At 44.3% G+C, this 17175-nt stretch overlaps 1 protein-coding gene across 3 annotated transcripts in view; it reads left to right on the plus strand.

Moving 5' to 3' along the window:
• The window catches only part of PAPPA (pappalysin 1), a 228169-nt gene that overhangs the window by 131233 nt on the left and 79761 nt on the right, over window positions 1–17175 (plus strand). The window lies entirely within an intron of this gene.

Consider the following 17175-nt stretch of genomic DNA (forward strand, 5'->3'; position numbering starts at 1 on the left):
GCAAGGAAGGTTTCCTCCTAAAGCCCATTCGTTAAAGTTACCTTATGTACCAAAGCTTGAAGATTTATATCCCTTCCAAAGCATTTGTTTATTCATATCTATTGCTTGTAAGGCTGGATATTCCTGTTATCTGTATTGATATTGAATCCTTTTTGGAATCTCTTGACTTTGATGCTATCTTGTGGCAATGAGTTCCAAAGGCTAACCGTGTGTTGTATGAAGGAATATTTTCTTCTAACAGTTTTGAATCTGTCACTTTTCAGTGTCATTGAATGTCCCCTCATTCTTATTTTCTGAGAAAGGGTGAACAGTGGGGATCAATCGATCTGCTTTGTACCATTCATTACTTTGTATACTTTCGTCATGAGTACTTCTCTAAAGTAAGCAGCTCCTCACTACCTGTTCCCCTGGTAGAACTACCCATGATTATCTAGAATGGGTCATGGAAGGGCAGTGTAGAGGGACGTGTAATGTCAACATATACAGCAAAAGATTGAACTGTGAATTATACATTCTAAACACTTCCAAGAGGCCTGCAAGTGAGAATAACTTTCACCAAACCACTTGGTCCAGTTTATATTGTACATGAATCTGTAACCAGTTAGTGACAAAGTCCACTCCAAAAACATAAAGTGCCATTAGTATTGGGTTAGTACCATGGCAGCATCAAGTTTACTACCAGCCTAGGATTGCATGTGGTTGCCTTGTGGTTACCTGTTTGATATGATCTTTTATTCTTTCTGTGCACAGGTGCCCCTGCTCCTCCTCCCTCTCCATTCTCTGTGCATTAGAACATTCCAAAATGCATGGCCTAATATGCTTCTGGCACTGCTCAGTGTGCGTGTCCCCCAGGCACTCTATCCCAGCTGAGGCACTGCAGGATAGCAGATCTGTTTTCGTAGTGTACTAATACAAATACACGTAGGCAGTGAAGTAGGGGACATACGATCATGCTGTGGAAAAAAACCCTACTGTGTGGCCACAAGTCAAGCATGTTTGTTGTACCCAGCTGAGACGAGGTTGTCACAGCCTCATGAAGAAAATATACATACGGGAGGGACACTGTTGCATCACACAGGCTCAATGCATGTAAACATGTCTCCCCCTTGTGACTGGCCACAGTGCCCCTAAGAGCTGACACTCCCAGATAAAGGATGTTCCTTTAGCTCAACAGGTAGGCCTTTGTACTTTTGGTGCTTAAGGGCCCAGGGTGTGTCCCCATTAACAACCATGGAGTCTGTATGTATGTGGCCATGTTCCCATTGCACTAGTGCATTAAGTTCATTGACCTTCTGAAGTTAAAGACATATGTGTATGGCGCCATTGTTTTCCACATGACCAAGGCAGCTTCATAACTTGCAGAACAGCTCATTACATATCACCGTGGAACATGTAGACCAGGCAACGAGGAGTCCGGTGGCACCTTAAAGACTAACAAATTTATTTGGGCATAAGCTTTCGTGGATAAAAAACCCACTTCTTCGGATGCATCTAAAGAAGTGTTTTTTTTACCCACAAAAGCTTATGCCCAAGTAAATCTGTTGGTCTTTAAGGTACACCGGACTCCACAGTCTGTATCCACAAAAACAATGACACGGCTACCCCCTGATACTTAGACCAGGCAGTACGCCATCAGCATCTTAACAAGAAGCCCTGACAGGGTGAAAATTAACCTAAGACCCCCCTCTAATCACTGCATGTGACAATCAGTGGAGCGCTGACTCCTCCAGCTTCATTATCTGCCCAAAGCACCCAAGCCTGTGGCTTCTTTTTCCTACGGAGATTACTGGTGGAAGGGATGCCTTTCCCCATCAGAACAGTATTCAGAGTTGTGTGTGTGTGTGTGTGTGTGTGTGTGTGTGTGTATTTTCAGTTATAGTTTTTCATGGTGTTGTAGTCTTTTGCTTGAAAATAAAAAGGCATTTGTGCTGGCTTTTCCCATCTGAATCCCCTGAAATGAGTGTGGCACATGATAATACACAAAATACGTAAGCTCACTGTTTGCTAACTATCCATGCTTTCCGTAATTAAAATGGCACTGTCAAGGTGCTTTAAAAACATTTTAAGTACTTTCTTTTTAAAGTCACTTCGGGTGTTTCTCCCCCTCTCCCCCATCTTTGGATATTTGAAATTGTTTTCTCACCACAACTTTATTTCTGTCCGAGGCTGCTCCCGAGCAGCAGTTTGTTCACATTAGTTAGCTACTGTCATGTCATTCATAAGTCTTGGGCTCGGTGTCTTTCCTTGATATTGTAGAGTGGCTTCTGAGTATTGGCCTGATCGCATTTGTTAGCTATTCTGGGTTCGTTTACAAGCAATGTACTGAGCCCAGTTGCTTGCTATGGTAGGGCTGGTTGTTCATGAGAACTGTATTGCACAAGTTTGTTTGATGTTCTAAGATTACCCGTGGGACTGGATTGCATGTGTTTTGTTATTGTAGGGTTACTCATGAGTACTAGATTGATAAATATTGAAATACTAAGAAAAAAAGAGAAGCTACAATATCCAGTCTGTTTTTTGGATATCCAGTGTCCAAAATGCTTGTAAAGAATGACACCATCTTGGCACACAGGTATAAATTTGAAAAATGGAGAGGCCAAACCTCCCCTCACCTTTTAAGTAGTCACACTTTCCACAGAGGCAAAAATGATAGACCGGCCACTTCTATTTTCCTGGCAGCCACTGTTCAGAGCTGATTAAGAAATATTCTCAGAACTAATAATGTCACATTTAAAGCCAAATTGGACCAGTCAGCAATACTGCACAAATGCCAAGCTACTTGTACCTACACCGTATTTTCTTGATTTCTAAGTTCTCATCCTCTGATGACGTTTCATGCAGGGGCAACTAGTTATCCGTCACTGATGGACAAGGAGTTTCTGGGCAACCTACACACTGTCGGGCAACTCTTCAACCTACAAATCTTTCAGTAGGTTTTTAAGGATCTTCTCTTTTCCATAAATGCTTTGAGAATCATTATCCAGGCACATGCCTTATGCATGTGGTGTTTCCTTGGAACTTTTCGTGTGCTGGAGGTTGCTGAGGCTGGTGTCATTCTTTACAGGACCTGGGCTAGATCCTCAGCTAGTGTAAGTCAGTGAAACACCACGAACAGCAGTGGAGCTAAGTCGATGTACAGCAGCTGAAGATAGGACCCCACGTCTGCATTAGCCCTGTTTTTTACAATTCCTTATTGCTGTCACTGTAGGTGATACTCTAGTGGGAGTGCTAGTGTGGCCAGGGGTTCTTTAATCACTGTGCCATAGAGACCTACCTTGAGAAGGCTAGAACGTTTTCCATACTGGAAGCCCCTGAGAGCCCCCTCTTCCCATTTAGCTGGCACCTTGCTGGGTCCCGTTTAGAAATATGGGATGGCAAGATTAATGCATCCCCCAGCCCGCACACTAGTAACCCTTGCATTAGACGACACAGTGGTTAACATGCCGGCTCTCCCAGTCCACTCTAGGACCTCTGCCACCGCCACCATGAGTAAAGGTGCACCAGTGGAGAGTTTTAAGGAAGAAAGTCTGCTGTGGACTAGACAGAGTGCGAATGGGAGGCCACATTGCTTTTCACTGGGATTTGAGGAGGCAGGTTTGGCTAGAAGGCTACATATTCGGTCAGTGTTCTCATTGTGCATGTGTTTCCCTTATTTTCCAACAGCACCAAACAGAGGGGTTTGTTTGTTTGTTTTTAGAGCAGGTTGCATCAAATCACACTCTTGTGTTTGGGGGGGTGTTGTTTTGTTTTTGTTGTTGTTGCTTTTTAGAGCAAGCTTTCGGCACAGCTTTGCCTTTGCTAATATCCTTTATGGGAAGTCCACACAAATGCTAACAGGCTGGTTTCAGGAAGGATTGTTTACCTTGGAGATCTTCTGAAGGGAAATCCACTGTTTTATGAGCGAAAAGCAGATGGAGCGCTCGCGTGTGTGGAGTGACCACAGGGGGCCTGGGAGGCCATTTCGCCTCACCTCTGGTTGGCATCGCTCCCACTTGTGGATGGCTAACTCTTTTGTGGTTTAATTCCCATTGAGCCGTTAAGTGGTTTTAATAAAGGAATAAAAAGAGAATCTTTGGATAGCTTACTATTGCACTTACAGCAAGCCCTGCTTGTTATTATCCCACTTATATCAACATGGCGTGCAGGACCCAGAAGCTGATGTTTGCATTGGCGACCTTCAGTGCCAGCCCCTAAATAGCTTAGCAGGCCTTGATTGCATTTCCTCCCAATTGTGCAGAAGCTGATTACAGCAAGTCACCGTGTAAATATTCAGTTTATGTTTGCTGCTGGTACCTGTGTTGTCCCCTGGATGGAAAGGAAGCAGGGCTCAGTTGTAACTAATCTAAAGGAGATTTTGTATTGAGTCTGCTGGACACAGAGAGACCCTGTGGTTCTTTCTGGCTTTTAAGCTCCCAGACTGACTCATATACCCTGTGCTGCCTAGGGTCACCACACAGGGACTCCCATTGGAGTAAGAAGTCATGGAAAGGGACTGTTGTTCTGTTGTTACTTCTGTACCCTCTCTCAGTTCTTACACTTCTACAAACCCATGTGTATAAGCAATAAGCACATCACTCTCCCTGCTGCAAAAGCCTTTCTAGAATTACAGAACCGCTGACCTGCTGATATTGTGTGTGCTAGGAGAGAGAGAGCCCCCTGCATAAAGGAAATAACAGCACTGCAAAATGGGGATCTGGGAGGGTGGGGGGAGTAGAGCAATTACGGTAATGACATTGACAAGGATGAAGAATCCACTCCCAGGTTTCTGCCACATAGTTTTATTTCAACAAATAAATATAGCTCAGAAGAGAATTCCCCAAAGATCTGGCAATGCCAATAAATATAATAATCCTGGATGGGGGTGGGGAAAAGAGGAAACCCGCCACTTCCTTTGAGGTGACCTGCTTGAGAAAAGGGAAGGTGTCTGTCTCTTGGCCCTGCAAGTGGCCGTGTCCGAATTTCCCTGTTAGAAGCCGCGTGCTCCTGCTCGTCAGCAGTGACATGTCTGTTGTGCTTGGATTGAGAAACAATCCCCAGTTTTAATAAGATGATTTGCTTTGTAAATGTCTTGGTTATTGATAGCACATCCAGGCTTTGAACTGCTGGCCTCTTGGTTGACACAGAATCCTGCTAAGGGTATGTCTACACTGGAATAAAAGACCCATGGCACAGCCGTGGCTGGCCCAGGTCAGCTGACTCAGGCTCATGGGGCATGGGCTGCAGGGCTAAAAATCTGTGTAGACGTTTGGGCTCAGGCTGAAGCCTGGACTCTGGGACTCTCCTCCCAGGGAGCCCAAACAATTTTTATAGCCCAAGCCCGAGTCAGCTGAGCTGGGCCAGCCGCAGGTGTTTAATTGCTGTGCCGATATACCCTAAGAGGAACCATTAGTCGTGGAACCATGACTGAGCAGAGGCTGTGTCAGGGTTCCTTCCCCACTCTGAACTCTAGGGGACAGATGTGGGGACCCGCATGAAAGACCCCCTAAGCTTATTCTTACCAGCTTAGGTTAAAAACTCCCCAAGGCACAAACTTTGCCTTGTCCTTGAACCCTATGCTGCCACCACCAAGCGTTTTAAACAAAGAACAGGGAAAGAGGCCACTTGGAGACTCTTCCCCCAAAATATCCCCCCAAGCCCTACACATCACATTTCCTGGGGAGGCTTGAGAATAATATCCTAACCAATTGGTTACAAAATTATCCAAAGACCCAAACCCCTGGATCTTGGAACAATGGAAAAATCAGTCAGGTTCTTAAAAGAAGGATTCTATTAAAAAAAAAAAAAGAAAGGTAAAAATCATCTCTGTAAAATCAGGATGGAAAATACTTTACAGGGTATTCAGATTCAAAACACAGAGGATCCCCCCTCTGGGCAAAACCTTAAAGTTACAGAAAACAGAAAGGTGAGAAAACCTGGATTTGTGCTGGAAATGGCCCAACTTGATTATCATACACATTGTAAGGAGAGTGATCACTTTAGATAAGCTATTACCAGCAGGAGAGTGGGGTGGGAGGAGGTATTTTTTCATGCTTTGTGTGTATATGAAAAGATCTTCTACACTTTCCACAGTATGCATCCGATGAAGTGAGCTGTAGCTCACGAAAGCTTATGCTCAAATAAATTGGTTAGTCTCTAAGGTGCCACAAGTACTCCTTTTCTTTTTGAGAAAACAGAAATAAACCTCCCTCTTAACACAGGAAAAATTCACATAAAACAAAAGATAAACTAATCCGCCTTGCCTGGCTTACCTTTACTGGTTGCAATATTGGAGACTTGGATTAGGATGGGTTGGAGAAGATGGATTTCAGTCCCAAGAGAGATCAACCACGTAAACAAAGAGCACAAACAAAACCCTCCCCCCCCCCCCCAGATTTGAAAGTATCTTGTCTCCTTATTGGTCCTTTGGGTCAGGTGCCAGCCAGGTTAGCTGAGCTTCTTAACCCTTTACAGGTCGCAGGATGTTGCCTCTGGCCAGGCGGGATTTTATAGCACTGTATGTAGGAAGGTGGTTACCCTTCCCTTTATATTTATGACAGGCTGGTTCTGGAAAACAGTGAGCTGGGTCCTAGTTGCTTTCTGTTGCAAAAGAACTGTCTGTTTCTCTTTCAAGCCTATGCTCCGCTCATGTAGATGGATTTCTAGTACTGATCTTCCTGAGTGCCTGAATTCGGTTCAGTAAGTCCTTAAAACCAGACCTTGGCCCAGAGTCTACTGACCAGATAACTGGGTCCCTGGCCTAAAGGCTGTTTTGTCTTACGCCATCTGCCAGTGGTTAGTCCAGCAGCTCAGATTAACTTAACATAGCAGCATTGTGGCCAGACCCCTTTTTTCACCAGCCATGCACCTGCACCAGAGCCAAGAATGGTCTGATGCAGGACCTACTACAGTGGCCATATGCCACCCAAGCTTCCAGCACTCCAAGGGAATCCTCAGTTGGCCATTGATAGCAGGTTTGAGTCTGCCAAGGAGCTGGCCTCTTGCCACTGTGCCAAACTGGGCTGGAAATCTCAAAAGAATGATCTTTCCCAGGAGACCTCTGGCACTTCCACTCCATGGCTCAATAGTGGCACTTAGTGCATCATTTGAAGATCTCAATTGCTTTACAAATATGAATTAATTTAGCCTCATCACAGCCCCACTCTGAGATGGGGGGTTTCTTATCAGTTTAACAGATGGGGAAATTGAGGCATAGAGAGTGAAGTCACTTGTTTAAGGTTACCCGGCAGGTACACAGTAATAGAACCCAGGCCTCCTGAGTCCTAGTTGGTACCCTGTCCACTGGGCCACACTGGCTAGGATTAGACTGTCCTGCTTCCCAGAACTAGGAAATTCAGAGGCCCTCATAAATGAAAGACGTTATCCTGGTATTTTCAAATCTTAAAGAAAGGTTGGTTCAAATTCGTGGGTGTCTGTTCTTATCACCTCTCTCTGGGAAAACATGATTTTTCAGCTCTTTTGCTAAGGGTGATCAAGTGTTTTTCATCAATCTGCTGCAGTCCAACAAGTGTATCGCCAGCCACCTAGTCTTGTTGATCTTCTGTCCCCTGCTGGAGGTGGCTCATCTGGGAGGCTGGAAGGATGTCCCTCAGTAATGACACCATCCCTCCTGTGCATAACTCAGATTGGTGTTTTGAGGAAATCTACAGTTCAAAGTAAAATTGAATGAGAAGTAGGATTTCCATGTGTGCTGACCGGCATGAAAAGGCTGTATTGAATAGAGAAGATTGGAAAAGACAGTTATCTTAATGAGCAATCAGGGATTAGATAGTAAAAAGGGTAGAATGCTAATCACTTGACTGCATTCCCTGTTAGAACAAAAAGAAAAGGAGTACTTGTGGCACCTTAGAGACTAACCAATTTATTTGAGCATGAGCTTACGAAGGCTCATGCTCAAATAAATTGGTTAGTCTCTAAGGTGCCACAAGTACTCCTTTTCTTTTTGCGAATACAGACTAACACGGCTGTTACTCTGAAACCTGTTAGAACAATGGTCTGTCTCCCACTCACTTCCTTAAGCATTTATTTCATCTTTGCAGTAGTAAACACCAGCCCGCATGCTGAATGTAGTAGTCTCAGGCCAATTCCTGAGAGGAGGACAGTGAGGAAACATAGTGAGATGTCAGAGGAGATTCCAAGCTATTTTACCAAACACTGGAGGGATTCCCTTCCATCCTTTGGTTTTCAGAACAATTTTTCAAGCGCACATGTGCAAGTCATCTAAAGGAAACAGAACAGTGAGGACCAGGGGCTGGTACACTGTGTTCCCTTTGTGTACTGTTCAGAAAATAGATAAAAGAAACAAAGGATGATGCAGTGAGCAAAGCCACCATCAGAACTTGCAGAGAGGTTTAATCTGACCTTTTTCAGAAATGAAGATCAAACTGAAAGTCCTCAGGTACTGGAAACTGCTGCTGCCTGGCTAAGACCTGGAGGCATTTACCACTAGCAAAACACGATCAGGAGTCCATAACACTGGTACTAAATTAAGGCCAGAACTTGAGGGAAGGTAGGTAGGTAGGTTGTCTCTAATGAAAAACCTCGTCTGCATTTTCAGGGAACCAGTACAGTACATCATTTAATCATCCTGCCTGTTATACACACAGAGAACAGAAAACAGGCCTGGTTGGCACCCCCCTCTCATCAGGAAAGAGATGGAAAGTGGGTACCTGGTACAATCAGAGTGCTCACTAGCATAAACTCTTGTGAATGGAGACATCTCCCCTCCTTTGCTCTTGCCACTCCACCTGCTGGTCTCTGTGCCTGTGGCTGCTGTACCCTTGTGATTCGCAACGTGTACAGCAGTAAACCTGGGGTAGCTCCCCTACATCCAATCTGGATTGTTTGTTTCAGGTCTCTCTCTGTTCCGAGCAGAACGATCGGACATAAATGCATCACCACGGTCGCATTGTTCATGCATGAAGGGATCACAGCATTTCTCTTCCCGCCCCCTCCCCAACCCTCGTCTGACTCTCTCCCCCATGCAGCTTCACCGTAGTTTGCATAATTTCCCTTTGCAGCAGGAAATAAAACCTGCTTAAAGCACTGCCAGTCAATCAAGCTAGGTTAAAAATATGCTTGTAGATTAGTTTTGATTGAATTTAAAAATAATAATAAGAAGAAGATGATGAAGAGGGGTGCAGGAGTGAAGCCAGCGTGGCCTTTACTATGTAATTTGGTTTCATGTTCTGCACGAGAAAACATGTAAAATATGTAAACAGAGCTCTCCAAGATTGTAATGTAGCTACAAAGCCACAGATACACAGACAGGCAGGGTGCTATTCTTCAGCAGAACGGAATGCCATCCTCAAAACCACACGCTCATTTCTTTAAGCCTGAAAGTAAACTTTCTCATGCCAGCAGTGGAGAATTTATGTTTTTCTTTAAATGAAGGCTTGTCTGGGCTGCTTGTCCAGAGTATTGTAGGCATTTAGGCCTACGTTGTCAGAAAGGGCCGGGTATCGCTCAATTTTTGGGTGTCCAACTTGAGGCACCTTAATGAGGCATGATTTTCAGGGGATGGGTGCTCACTCTGCCAGTGTCTGAAAGTCAAGCCACTTGAAGAGGTGTCAGGCACCCAAGATCACTTGCTGGATTTGAAAATGTGAGACCTTGGGGCCAGATCCGCAGCTGGTATAAATTGGCCTATTACCATTGGCCACTGGTTCCTCAACTCAGTGACCTAATACTGAGGAATCCAAAATTAGTGACCATGTTTGAAAATGTTGGCCTTAGGGACTGATTTTCCCTGTTCCCTTTGAAGTCACTTCCTTAGGAGTGTTGGATGCTCAGCAGCTCCAAAAAGCAGGCTTAATTCTCCACTCAGATAAATGGCTGCAAAGCCCATTGGTATCAGTGGAAGCTGTGCAACGTATCTGATACCACAACTAGGCCTTCAGGACCCAGTTTTCAATCATGGATGCCTAAAGGTCATGTTCGCAAAAAGAAAAGGAGTACTTGTGGCACCTTAGAGACTAACCAATTTATTTGAGCATGTTGTGAACTTCTCACTCAGTGCTGCTGTTATTGACACGAGCAGTCCCACCGTCTGTGTGTGTGGGTAAGAGATGGTGGCACACATTTCAGCAGAACATTTTGGTCTCCTTCCCAGCTGATTTCAGTCGGATGGCTCCTGTGCATAACTACTCACAAATGTGAGTAAGGGGTTCACAGCATGACTCTAAGTTGTTATAACGCTTTGCACTTCTAGCAGAGGTGACTTCACTATCACTTGTTAATTAATCCTTACATCACTCCTTTGAGGCAGAGCAATAATGAGAAAATTAAGGCCCAGAGTAGAGGTGACATGTTCACAGTCATGCAGTGAGTCTGAGCCAGGCATTAAACTTACATATCCTGATTCCCAGTGGCATGCTTGAACTGTGGCCATAAAGAACGCATGCTTGTGAGCAAGTAGGTAAATACACATACAAAACTGGTGATCACCTACGAAAGTATGTATATATTTGTGCATACAGGGAGCTGGTTGCACATGCACATTATTTGTGAACTCAATTTGCACATCTCAGGTTTAAAGATGTGGCCTTTGCTTCCAATATAAATGAAATGTGTGTGAAGGTTTAACTGTGCATGTGTTTTAATGCAGGCCCCAGAAGTCAAGGAATAGCAGATTTTCCAAGGTATTTAGGTGCTTAAAGAAATGCATGTTAGACACCTAACTCCCATTGAGTTTCAATGGGAGTTAGATGTCTAACCTGGTTTGGAGCTTTGAAAATCCCACTAGACACCTATCTGCATCTTCAGGCACTTCAGTACCTTTGAAAACCCAGCCTTCAGAGTCAAGTAGCTCCCTCCTTGATACAGACCTGCACTATTCCCAACCATAAACTATTGGAAAAGAACAGTATTGGAATATGGAGTTTCTGTTCCATCCCCGGCAGCGATTTCTGAGAAAGGCTGAGCCTGCCACAGCTGTGAGCAGTCCTACTCTATCTTCTGAAGGGACTATGCCTGAGAGAGACTGAGACTGCGGTAGCTGTGAGCTCTCTCTCACAGAGTTCACTCCTGCTTTATTCCCTACTGTGACTTCTGTTGGGAAAGACAGGGACTGGAATAGTTGTGAACTCCCTCACTATCCTGGGAAGTTCTAGGGGGAAATATTCCAAACAGTCTTCTGGTTTCATTAATCAAAGTTTGAAGCTCATCAGAGCTACCGGAGCTGTTCTGCAGCCTGATAAAAGTGAGGGGCTTTCCCAGACACCTGCAGTAAAACTTCACTTGGATGCAGATGTGAACGGTTGCATGCCAAAGGAAGCAACTGGCTGCTGCTCTAGGAAGGGTCTCTTTGGATGGTCCAACTCATTTATGTGGCGGCAGTTTTGTTAGTCAGCAGTTTTCGTCCGATCGCCAGAGAAGCCCTGGGAAGCGCGTGTGCTCTTTCCGGTTTACACCCCACAAGCCATCCTTTCGGGTGCTAAGAAAAACAAGCCACAAGACCATTTAATTTCAATTTGTGCCTGCTGACGTATTGCTGGATAAGTGAGATGAGGCCAAAGTACTTTGATTGTTAAAGTACAAATGTATTCCTCTCCCCCGCCCCTACCACTGCTGCCCGCCAGGGTATGTCTTCTCTATGTATTTTCTCCCTGGATGTTGTAGCCAATTGAAGCCTGGTGACAGGCCAGAGCAAGTGTGTCCCTCTTTCCTGATACCCTTTAAAATTTGAGGCATATTTAAGTTCTCACATACCCAGAGAAAGTAACTGGGCATTTGCCTCCTTTCCTACTTGAGTATTGCAGAGAGTTGGGGGTTGTATGTCGTTTATACAATATATTGTCTTGGTAAATAACCCTACACACCACTGAAAAAACATGATTCTAACTCTGAAAACAAAAGGCCTGGAAACTCATCGTTTTCAGCACATGAAAAGGTTTTGTTCTTTCAACACGCAGATGTTTTTAAGTGAAAAATCACTCCTTTGACCTTTCCTGAATGGGACCATGTGGTCAGAGCTGACATTAACTGCTGCACGACTGTTGGTTGTACCCACAGGCTAAGCTTATACAGAAACTTTCAGAGAACACGTGGAGCACCTTTCCTGTCTCATCGTAACCCTCAAGCTGCCACTGATGGTTCTGTGCACTTGAGCTATTAAGGGAAAGAGATTGATGGCCAGATAGCTATTTAGGGTCCAGAGCTCCAGTCCTCGAAGCCAATGGGAGTTCTGTTTGACTAAGTATTGCAGAATTGGGCCCTGCACTTTTACTTTACTACTTTAAAAATGTATCTTAATTTTGTTTTTGTTTGAAATTTTGCTCATTGTCTGGGTTGGTTCAAGTGTCTTTGTTGCCCAAGTATCTTCTTAGTCAGTATGTTCTTACTATGGGTAACTAATATTCATACTAGAGCTCCTTTTGGATGAATTGTTGTTGCTGCCTGTCTTTCTACAGCTGGATGTGTATTTGATCCATCCAAGTCCATCTTTGCTATCCTTTTGTGTGGGGATAGGGAGGGAAAGTTGTTGGGTAGGTTTTAACAGGCCTGATTCTGCTCAGACTTGCATGAGTGCCTCAACAGTGTCACTCCATCGAATCACTCCACTCCAGGACCATTGAGATCATTTTTTTGCCCTTCTGTCTGCCTAAATTCATGTCACTTTTCTCTGTTGTTGGCAACTTGACTTCATATTGGCACTTGATGCCAGATGGGTTCCTCCTTAAAAGACTCTTTGCTCTGCCCAGTGTTCGTAAAAGCCTGTTGAATGAGGTTGTTTGTCTTTACAGTGACACTAATACCACAACCCCAGAGAGCTATTACACAACTGTTTTGCCATAGGCTGTGCTAGCTGGTCCAATTTAGAGACATTTAAATTGGGAACCCAACTGTGCCAACGGTGATGTTCTGGCTAGTGTCTTTTGTTTACCATTGCCTCCTTGTGGACAGGATGTAAAATCTGCTAAAGCACTTAGCAATCTATGACGACTTCACACTTTTGTGAGCGGTGGTGTGAAAGGTGGATGCAAGAGCTACTGCTGCTGAGAGTTAGCTGAGAATTTATTTTCATTTTAATGGGAGTGACCTGAGGTTTTTGAAGCTAAAGGTACAAAGGTCCTACTTTAAGCTGTATCCTACATGCTTCATGGCCTTTTTATGTATATAGCTGGCATTTGTAATCTGTTTAGACATTTGAACCAATGCCCTTTCTTAGTGGAAAACAGCCATTATTTACCCTCTAGTTACCAGAACTGTCACACTAGAACAGCTCCTAACAGCGCTAGCATAGGTGATGCAACTATTTCAATGCAACCGCTTTATTCCAAAGTACTGTGTTAAATAAACAGTAACCCTGTGATATATATAAACAGGAACACATGGCAAAATTGTGTTACACGGGATACCCCCATGCTTCAGATGAGTTCAGATTCTCTGTTGCTTTGCACTTTGTGCCATCATTTACTTACACCTACACTCACTTTGCACTAATGTAAATGATTGCATAAGGTGCAGGGTACTAGTGCATCACACTTGGGTGCCTCTAGCTAACCAAGAAATTCTGGCATGTGGCATAACTGAATTTATTAAACAAGGTTATTGCAATTTTAATTTTTTTAGTGACTGAGTAGGGCTGAATGAAATGTTTGCAATGAATCTCTGACTAATGCAAAATCACCAGGTTTGGGGTTTTATTACAAATTCAGAACTCAAATGAGCTTTGCTGAAAGGTTCGGCAAAGATCACTCACCTCTTGTGAACACTTGGGTGTGGATCCAGGCCAATTTGGGCCCGGTTCTGAGCCAATCTGGACTAAGTTATGGTTTTGTATTGATACCAGATGAAGTTCATGGTTTCATGTGATTTTGATTTGAAATTCATTAAGTTTTTAATGAATTTGCTTTGAGTTTGGGGGTACATTAGAACCAGAAAGACAAAGCAAAGCTCAGAATGTGCAAACCAAAATGGATTAAAAAAACAAACACAATGTTCACACAAACCTTTTGGAAGTGAAATAACCACATTTTACATAAGGCCGTAATTAATAACACCTTGAGTCATGTAGTTATTTCAGACACTCTTACAGCCAGGGCCAGATCCTCAGCAGATGTAAATCAATATAACCCCAGTGGACTTCTGTGAAGCTACACCACTTTACAGCCGTGGAGGATCTGCTAATTAGATACTGCTTTTTCATAATCTCTATTTATATACAGTACACTTCATAATGCCATTTTCCCATAAGAACAAATACTATCATTGTTGTTGCTGTTAACATAAAGGGCACTTATCCACATCTCAGTTACACTAGTACAATTCAGAAGTCACTCCAGGGAAGCCAGTGCAGTAACACAACTCTGAAAGCAATGCAAGTGAGACCCGTAACAGTGTTTGAACATGTGTAAAGATCACATTTCAATTAACCAAAAAACAAAACAAAACCCTGCAATGGAAAACTGGGATTCATCACTAGGAAAACTGCTAGAATATGGATCAAAGGGGCAATCAACCAAGACAGCAGTGAGAGTATGTATTGACAGACCAATTGCACAGTAACTTTCAAGCCACAGATGCCATCGGCTGCACCAGATTCAAATGGAAACTATTCTTGTTGAGAACTGGCTCAGCAGTCTGGTGCTAGGACTTTGTACTGCTGTGCAGAAGACATAGGTTTGATTCCCAGTCCCAGTGCCAAATTCAATTCTTAGTTACATTGGTGAAATTGACAGATGAAATTTCATCTTGCTCCTGAGCCAACAGAATCTGGGAGTAATATAGAATCAGTGTGTTCACCCAGAGGGTGGAACAGCCTCCAGTGAATTAAGCGGACTGTTGATGAGCTGCATACAGTTCTTTGGCGCAAAGGACAGTGGCCATGCTGCGGGTTTTTCTCCCTTTGCCCCAGCTCTGTGAAAACGCAGGGGAACGTACAAGAGAAATAGGCCAGGGTAGCACAGATTTGTAATGGACTGAATAGTCTGAATAAAATAACCCTCAATCTTCAGCTGGAGGTTTACAAGCAAACTAGAACTGAGCCTTTGCTGACTTTCTATGATGTTCAGATAAACTTTGCCTCAGTACTTCTTAGTTCAGAACAGGACAAGAACTAAAGGTTCTCCTCACCAGGAGAAAGGCTGTTCTTTGGGTATTTCTGGACTGGAATTGAAACTGAATTGCTGGGTACCTCATGAGTAAGCCTGTTCCTGTGAGATTGCCATCACAGCTTTGCAGACTCCTGAGGTTTGGATAGTTCAGATAAACTGCCAGATTATTGGGTGTTTGTTTGAACCCAAACTCTGACCCTTTTAATGATTCACTCATCACTAGTTTAGACAGTTTCACCTTCCTGTAACCCACAAGTCCCATTTCCTAGCTTAAATGAGGAGCAAAGAGCAGCAGTTTGGAGCCTTTAGTACAGACTGGACCCACTGTGCAGTAGTAGGGAAATCATGTCAGGTATATGTGGCAGTCATCCTGGCTTTAGGTAATAAGCAGGCAGGAGCCTTTCTGAAAACTGTCTGCTGCATCTGTGTGTAGCTTTATTGGATGAAATTAATCCTAGGTCAGTAAAAAGACATATATACTGGAGAATATGTCCTCTTGGTGACTGCGGAGGACAACCCCCAATTCTGACATCAAAGGGTTAAATATTTCATTTTGGAGGGATATGCAACGATGTTTTTTAAGTCTGCCTTTGAGATTCTTTGGCACCGCTTTTCCAAAGCTGGCCTGCAGACAAATTTGCTGGGGTGAATGTAAAGAACATTCTGCAGTGAGGCCAGCTAGAAACTTTAGGAATGGAGCTGGTTTTTATTAATTATTATTATTATTATTTATTTGTGGCAATTCTTTCGCTAGCTCCCAAAGGAACCGAATGCATCCAGTTGGTCCTTCAGCAGGTCATATGTTGATCAAAAAGGTTTTCCTGCCCTTTGCAATCATTATATCTGCTCAGCGCTGGGTAAACCAAACCGCTAAGGACTATGTACTATACAGCAAAGAAAAACCCATGGCTGGCCCAGGTCAGCCAACTCAGGCTTGCAGAGCTTGGGCTGCAGGGCTGTTTCATTGCTGTGTAGACGTCCAGGCTCGGGCTCGAGCCCAAACTCTGGGACCCTCCCACCTTGCAACGTCACAGAGCCCAGGCTCCAGTCCAAGCCCAGATGTCTACACAGCAGCGAATCCACCCTGCAGCCCAAGCCCTGCAAGCCTTGAGTCGGCTGGCATGGGCCAACCACGGGTGTCTAGTTGCTCTGTAAACATACCCTAAGTTACCAATAGTGTGCCAGGTGTACAACGACTCGGAGCCAAGTGCTAAAGGCGCTTCAGCTACTAGGCCTTTTAGTCACTAACCCTGGTGGGTCCCAGTAACCACTAAGAATAAGTCCACGCTGCAGTTAGAAGCCTGCGGCTGGCTTGTTGCTTGCTGACTCAGACTTGCAGGGCTTCGGCTAAGGGGCTTTTCTTTGCAGTGCAGGCATAGCTTAAGACCCATGGCTAAAGTGAAAGGGTGTTTGACTAGGGCTGGCAAGAAGGGGAAAGGTGGCAGGTACTGTAAGTACAGAGGCTTTAACAGTTACAGTCTAAAATGAGCAATAGCCGTTCTTGTTTGGGCCCCTGGGCTGTCCAGTCAAGGGTTTAGGCTCTTCAGGGCTAGTCACTGGGGATGTCTTCTGCAGTCCAGTTTCTATGCAAAGCGAGTAGGAATCATGGAATCATAGAATATCAGGGTTGGAAGGGACCTCAGAAGGTCATCTAGTCCAACCCCCTGCTCAGAGCAGGACCCATCCCCAACTAAATCATCCCAGCCAGGGCTTTGTCAAGCCTGACCTTAAAAACTTCTAAGGAAGGAGATTCCACCACCTCCCTAGGTAACGCATTCCAGTGTTTCACCACCCTCTTAGTGAAAAAGTTTTTCCTAATATCCAACCTAAACCTCCCCCACTGCAACTTGAGACCATTAGTCCTCGTTCTGTCATCTGCTACCGCTGAGAACAGTCTAGATCCATCCTCTTTGGAACCCCCTTTCAGGTAGTTGAAAGCAGCTATCAAATCCCCCCTCATTCTTCTCTTCCACAGACTAAACAATCCCAGTTCCCTCAGCCTCTCCTCATAAATCATGTGTTCCAGTCTCCTAATCATTTTTGTTGCCCTCCCCTGGACTCTCTCCAATTTTTTCACATCCTTCTTGTAGTGTGGGGCCCAAAACTGGACACAGTACTCCAG

Source organism: Lepidochelys kempii, chromosome 16 (genome assembly GCF_965140285.1).
Source record: "Lepidochelys kempii isolate rLepKem1 chromosome 16, rLepKem1.hap1, whole genome shotgun sequence".
Classification (NCBI taxonomy): Eukaryota; Metazoa; Chordata; order Testudines; family Cheloniidae; genus Lepidochelys; species Lepidochelys kempii.